General features: G+C 44.3%; 1 protein-coding gene across 1 annotated transcript in view; it reads left to right on the top strand.

The window, feature by feature from the left end:
• The first annotated feature begins 39 nt into the window (after positions 1-39).
• Positions 40-7,391, top strand: part of HGF (hepatocyte growth factor) — an 85,159-nt gene continuing 77,807 nt past the window's right edge. The window contains exon 1 of the mRNA XM_014521299.2: positions 40-76. The gene's annotated coding sequence lies outside the window, so the exon portion shown is untranslated. The remainder of the gene's footprint in view (positions 77-7,391) is intronic.

Genomic DNA, 7,391 nt, shown 5'->3' with positions numbered 1-7,391 from the left:
GCGTGCCGCCCCGGCGCCCTCCTGCCCCCCCTGCTGCTGCACCAGCTGCTGCTTCCCGGCGCCAGCCCCCTGCCAGGTCAGTGCTGCCCGTGCCCCCGCGCCGCGCCGCGCCGCGCCGCGCTCAGGTGCACCTCTCGGGCGGCACCCCGCGTCCTCCTGCCCCGGCGCTCACGGGGCACGTCGGGCCCGGCCTGCAGCAGCTCGGTCGGTGCTGCAGAAGGGCTTGCACGTGCACTTGGCCGTGCCCGGCTCCTCTTTTGCAGCCGTCTCGGGCACCGACCCGCGGGGCTCGTGCAGGCGGCGGCGGGGATGCAGCGCCCCGGGGAGAGCGGAGCGGAGCGGAGCGGAGCGGGGCTGGGCGAAGCCTGATGTCTTGAGCGTCTCGGGGGTGGCGCGGAGCCTGCCCGCGCGGCTCGTCCCGGCAGCAGGCGGAGGGGTAGGGCCGAGGCTCTGCGGGAGGCATCCTAACTGGGGAAGAGCCAAGCTGTCCTGCAGCAGTAAGTAGAGGCAGGGGTAGTCTTTTTTGTTGTTGTTGTTGTTGGTTTGTTTGAAGGAACAGATGACACGGGAAGCATCAGTTTCAGGAAAGTTATTTTTCTATCTAGGAGAATATTTGCAATCTTCAGTGTGTGCGCCCCAAAGCTTGCAAAGAGAGAGGTTGGGTTTTTGGGGGTTTTTTGGGGGGTGTTGCTATTTTTTAATTGGTCTAATAAAAGGCAGCACCTCTGAACCAAGAGTTTCAGAGTTTTGTGTTTCTCTGGGTACCCACCTACCTCTACAAAGCAGTAGCCATCCCCTGACTTGTCCCCTGCCCCTAGGTTTCTATTGGCTTCAGTGTTTCCAGGCACCTTTCTAAGCCAGGACAGTATACATTCATTTTTTTAAACTGTTTCCATCCCCATCTGCATCTTCATTTCTGGGGAATAGAGAGATGCACCGTCTTGGGAAAGTGATTAGAGCAGGTTGGGAATATACTGTACTGGGGTGAGGGTGTTGTTGGAACATGCTCATTTCTTCGAATTGGGAACTCTTATAGACCTGTGTCAGTTTGGATGAACCTTTCTCATGTTCAGCGGGCAGGTTTTGGTGAGACAGAAATTTCTGCTGAGAGAGAGATGCTAGGATAGGAAATGTCCTGAACAGGGCTGGGATGTAGGAGATGCAAGGAGCTGCAGTTACATCAGGGGTGGACAGTTGTACAATTAATTAAGTATTCATTAGCCCAAAGAGAGAGGAACTAACTTTATAGCTTAGGAAACACGGGGCTGGTTTAGATTACTTCTGTAATCTAGTGTTGACAGCGATCCTCTGAGATGCCGGCTGTAAAGAATCAAATCTGCCTAAACTGGTGCCCTAATCATTGCTTTTCTAGAGTCTGTCTCTTTGGTCCAAAGACTATTTACTTAGAGGGAGATAACAGAACAGCTCGAACAAGTGACTGAGAGGAATCCCTCTCCCCCACGCCTCTTCCCCCAGTCCCTATAGACTTGTGGCTAGAGGAGTACACTAATGCCCTGCTGTTGGCTACTGTGGGGTAGGTGGGTCTCTGTCTCCTTTTTTTACAAAAAGAAAAAAAGAGAGAGGAAAAAAAAAAATCAAAAGTTCTCTGGTTCATCCTGATATGGAACTAAATCAAATCCCCAAACTGCAAAATTTTTCACAGAACAGAATTCTTGTTTTCTGGCCAGCCCTAGTGGTGACAGTTTCTTGGCAACGCCACTTTTTTTTTTTTTTTTTTTCATCTCTCTCTCACTCCCTACCTTAATACTGCATTCATCGCATTGTTAATTTGGGGACAAGGAAGAGGAGTCCTGCTCTAAACCACCCTTGGACCATTGGCTCAGAGACTTGTTTCTCCCTCTTTCCTTTCCCTCCCCCCCCTTCTCATAAACATGAACTTCGTCACAAAGGTTATATTTTAACAACCTTCCTCCCCCACCCTTGAGAACAGACGAGGTGAAAATATGTAATTAATTTTTGGAAATATAGTAATGTTTTCCATGTCCAAATATCTTCTCCTACAAGCTTTGAATATTTTCTGTTTTTGATGTTTTGTTCTACTGAGGGTCAGTAAACAGGCCTGTACACATCTTACAGTTAGTTTTGAGTTAATTAGTTAATTAATGTACCATTTTTTCTGGTGTATAAGACACTGTCCAAAACTAGTAAAATTGTGAGTGAAAAAAATTTAACATAAACTTGATTTAATTTTTGTTTAACTTTTATTAAAATTATCATCACAATTTTATGTCGTTGCTGTATTTAAGATGCATCTCAGTGTTAGACCTCCTTTTTGGAAGAAAAATATCTTATACACTCAAAGCCATAGTACATGAATTAGGAACTCCTATTTGATTGCCATCATAAAATTCAGAGGCCAAAGACTGTTACCATATTTTTTCACATACAACACACCCTGCCCCCAATATATTGTATTTGCTCAGGTCCAAAATAAGGTTTTTCTCTCCCCATTTAACATGGTGGGGGGAGAGGGGGGAGGCTCCTCATCTTGGAATAAAGTGTGAGATGGCAGGGATAGTACGCAGCTTCTGCGGCTCTGGCTCCAGTCCTGGACTTGGGTTGGGCCCAGAGCTGCAGCTGCTGCCTATGCCCCAGCTTTTCCCACCTGCAACCTCACACCCACCCCCTTCCCCTTCCCCTTCCTCTTGTCTTCCCGCACCTCAATCTCTGCTTCTGCCTGCCATCCCCCCGCCTCCCCCGGGGGCAGAGGCAGGGGCAGAATCTGCAGGGTGGGGGGGGGGGGGGGAACGGGCCGCAGGGTGCAAACATCCTGTCTCCCTCACTGTCTCCACACTAGCTATCTGCCTGTCTGCCTGTCCCCCCCCACCCAATCTATCACCCCCCACCTGCCCTCCTATCGTAGCTTTTCCTGCTACAATGATGGTGAGGATAAATTTAAGAAAATTCTCCAATTAAATTCTGTACATGGAAAATTATAAAATTTTCCATTTATAGAATCTAATTGTTTGGGATTTGTCTTAAATTCAGGCTCATCTTGGATTGGGGTAAATACAGCAATACACAAATCATTTTTGAAAGGCAGAATGATGAAAAGATTTTTTCCGGAGTTATGGTTGTGAAGAGCAGGCACAGAACCTAATTTCTGGGTTACTCACCTTTGCCACTTAACTAAAGCAGAAGTCCTAGTTATTGCCCAAGACTGATCTACATGGATTGATCCATGACTTTGAAAAGAGCTTAGAGTGTCCATAGCTGTGAAATAGGAAGAGAGAAACCAGAAGCAGATGGCAGTCAACAAGGTGCCCTAAGAGAAGTTAGCTTGATTAATGGTAAAGGGATAAAGGTTGTAACCGTGTTACAAGTACAAACAGTCAGTGTGCTAGAGGCAATATCTTTTATTAGACCAACTAGACAGTTGCAAGAACACTTTTTCTTTATTTGCAAGCTTTTTGGCGCACACATTCTTCTTCAGGCATAGGAGAATGCAAAGATTGTAAAATTTCTCCCAGGTACAAATGAAATTCCATATTGTACAGAGGAGCTGTCTACCTTGATGAGTGGAACATTAGGACCAATAAAAAGGAAATATGATTGTTTGTTAAGGCCCTTGTTGCACGTGTTTTATCTAAGATAGTACTAAGTATTGCTGTGCTGTATTTAATGTGACAATGTTCTGATCAGTCATGCTGGGACTGACCAGTAATTAGCTGATTTTCAGCACCAGGTCTTTGCACAGGAATCTTGAATTGACTGCAGTGTGTTGCTGGCACAGAGACTGACAGGCAGCTGATTTTTGGTCCAAGTTCCAGCCCCCAACCAGTCTCCAACTGGCTCTGATGTGGTCCTGGGGCTGAGACTAGAAATCAGCTAATTGCTGGTCTCAGCCCTGGGACTGCTTGGGACCAAATTTGAGACTCCTGTACAGTCCTGGACCAGGTTGGATTGTAGGTCTCAACCCTGGGACTGCAATAGATCATATTGTCTCTGTGGAACAATTCCCTGTTATCACAATATGTGCTACTTAATATGTTCTGGACATAGTCCTCACTCAAAAAGGCATAACTTTGCTTTGATACAATAAAAGAGCACTTAGTATGTGTTAGCCTGCTTGACTGCACAGACACTGGCAGTTTAAGTGCATTTAACACATGCTAAATGCCCCTTGCAACATGACCCCAAACCTCTGAAGCAAAAAACAATGAGAACTATTACAACAACAAGAGCAATTAAGTCAATTGATTCCCTCAGGAACCCAAATAGCGAGGCAGCAAGTGCTGCCCTGTGGAATAAGAATCCAAGCTAGGTGCTACTATCCTGGTTGGGAGAACAGCTTCCCTGCTTAATATGTGCACCCTGATTTGGGTGGAGGTGGCTTTATTGGGTAAAATTTGCATGGTATACGCGAGAAAATATGGTATTGTATTATTGACTGGTTAATGCCTGTCCCAGTTTGGTTAGTGTTTGACCAGTCCAGTTTTTATTATGGATTGAACTAAGAGGTATACCTTTTTGTCAAGTAGTTCCTATGAGCCTCGCTCAGGGGTTGGGCTCCCGATGTGCTGGATTCTGTACAAATGAAGATCCATGACTTTCAGAGCTTGGAGCCCAATGTTAGTCAGGGTGCATTCCTCAACAAGGGCGCGTCTACATGTAACGCTACATTGCCGTAGCAATACGTTACAGCAACATAGCATCCGCAGGCAAAACCCGTGATGCCGCAGCTACATTGCTATAGCAATGTTGCCCTGTTATAGTGTGTCACTACAGGGATGTAGTGCCTAAAAACAACCATGTGCAGCATGCATAGTGCAGTACCAGCTGTTACTGTGCTGTCATTTAGTACTTCCTAATAGGATGTACTAAATGACGGCGCAGTAACAGTGGCACCATAGTGGCACATATAGACGTGCTCAGAGTGAAAGGGAAAGGATGCAGAAAACAGCAATGAGAACATTCGACACAAACCACAGCAAGATGTCCTGAATCTTTTTTAATATATAAATGATATGATATTAATAACAGATGAATGAGCTAAACATAAAGTCCCTACCAGCTACCTACCTAGCTTTTATCAGTTTGCAATATACTGTAAGTCCTGGCCACTGACACTGAGAGATTTGTCTCTAAGCTAATAATTTTCTTTAGGAAGTTTTAAAATTTATATGAAGCCTATTTAGATATTCTTTAATATCCAGTAGTTCTGCTAAAAAAATAGACTATTTAACCTAATAAAAGCTACAGGAACAAACTAAGCCTATTTTTATGAACCAGGAAAACAAATTAGCATATTTCAAAAGAAGCCCTGATTGATTCATGAAGGATTAATAGAAAACTGTATTACATTTTTACATGAAGAGGTCTTCAATCATGTATGTCTCTCCAATGAAATTTCACAGCATTTTGTGTGGTTCATGCAGCATGAAAATAATCTAAAGTGCAGTTATAATGCAAAATGTGGGAGTTGCATTTTGTCTCCTCAATTTATTATTGCTTTGTTTAAAAAAAAAAAAATAGCCATGGTAGATTTATGAATGTTGTGTGTTCTGTTGCTTTCATAACTGCATACATTTTACAAGTCTAATGTGATTTATATTCTCCCCAGCTGTAGATAATCATTATACTATATACTGTCAGCAATGCAAAATGATACTTTGCCAGTTTGAAGATTATTCCTTCTGGATAATGGAATCCATTTGGTGCACAGTGCCAATGGCTGCTTGTTTTGCTCTTCGTTGTACTACTCTACTTCGCAGACATTCTATTTCCATTAATAACATTTTTGAGAGCAACATAAGAGAAGAACAGAGGTGAAAGATGAGATTAGGACATTGCATAAAAACTGAGAATATGTGCACTGAAATCATGGACAGGAAAACCTCTTATTGGAAGAGTTCATCTTTCATTCAAATAATATATTAACTGAAGCCAACATTGGAACGAAAGCACACATCCTCTTTCAAAGAAGGCTAACAGCTTTCCTTTGAATCCTTTTGTTCAGTGTTATAATGTGCAATTAAAGTTTTCCTTTTGAAGGAAAGGGAGGGTGGTTTTGGGCGGAAGATGCAGGATTTGAAATCGGAATAAATGGGCCAGTCACCAGTATGGAGAAGGACTTTTGGGTTTGTGGCACTGTCCCTGCGTGCTACAGGACTTCTACCAATCTGGTTAGGAATTTATTCACCCCCACCATCTACCATATTTATTTTATTAAAGGTTTCCAAAAGCCTCAGAGTGGCTTACAATAAAAGACAACCCACAGGAAAGATTCCCTAAACAACACCCCAAGACGCAAGAACTCCAGCTCCCCCCTCAAACACTGACTCTGCCCAAACCTTGACACAAGCTAACCATCCCACCACACCTCCCAAGTGTCACCTGCATTCAGTTATAAGAAGTCCTTTTCCCATTGCATCCCCTACCCCCATCCACTCACCTCCATGACCGCATCTCAACCATCTTCAAGTCTATATACCAGAGCTTTCCAAACTTTTCATGTTGGTGACACACTTTTTAGACATGCATCATTTCGCGACACAGTAATTCAGTTCCGGGGGAGGGGCCAAGGGAAGCAGACGCGAGTAAGGGAGCTCCGCGGTGCCCTTCCGCAAAATTTTCTGCATTTCGCGCGACACACCTACACACTGCCGCCGACACACTAATGTGTCGCGGCGCACAGTTTGGAAAGCTCTGCTATATACCCTGTCCTGCCCATGGACTATGGCTGTTACCTCCCCCTCCCCCAATAGAGGTTGATGTAGAATTTCTCCTCTAGTTCTTGAGAAGCATATTACTGTAGCAGCAATTTTGCTCGGCTCTCCTCTCCTTGGGAGCAGTCTCTGCATTTGTGTAAATCCCATCCCAGCTGCATTTTCATAAGAGAAAAGATTCTTATTTATTTTGTTGGAGGTTTTATAGAGCAAGTCCATAGTACAAACCACAGAACAGCTGGTTGTGCCCGTTCATCCCAGCGTCCTGCTGGCCAGATAACTTTTCCTGGATGAAGATGGCTTGTCCTTTGACACACATGATCTGACTTCAACACATACTAACTGTTGTTGCCATTATCTTGAGTGTACTGGGCTTTGGTAACGTCTGCAGATGAGAGTAGTAAAGATGGCACTTCCTAACTTTTCAAGACAAACTTCAAATAAAAGGATTGGCTTTGCTCTTGAGTGTTAGATGTATACCATAGTAGAGGTGCCTGGTAGAATAAATACAATAAATACATAATAAGCAAACAGAAGCATGCTCCTATCTCTGCCCCCAGTTCTTAGAAACAATTGTCCTCAAAAGCAATTGCAAAGCACAAAAATTCATAGATTCATAGATGTTAGGGACGGAAGGGACCTCAATAGATCATCGAGTCCGACCTCCTGCATAGGCAGGAAAGAGGGCTGGGCCTAAATGAA

Source organism: Alligator sinensis, unplaced genomic scaffold, assembly GCF_000455745.1.
Source record: "Alligator sinensis unplaced genomic scaffold, ASM45574v1 scaffold481_1, whole genome shotgun sequence".
Lineage (NCBI taxonomy): Eukaryota > Metazoa > Chordata > Crocodylia > Alligatoridae > Alligator > Alligator sinensis.
This window is presented reverse-complemented; position numbering and strand designations above follow the sequence as displayed.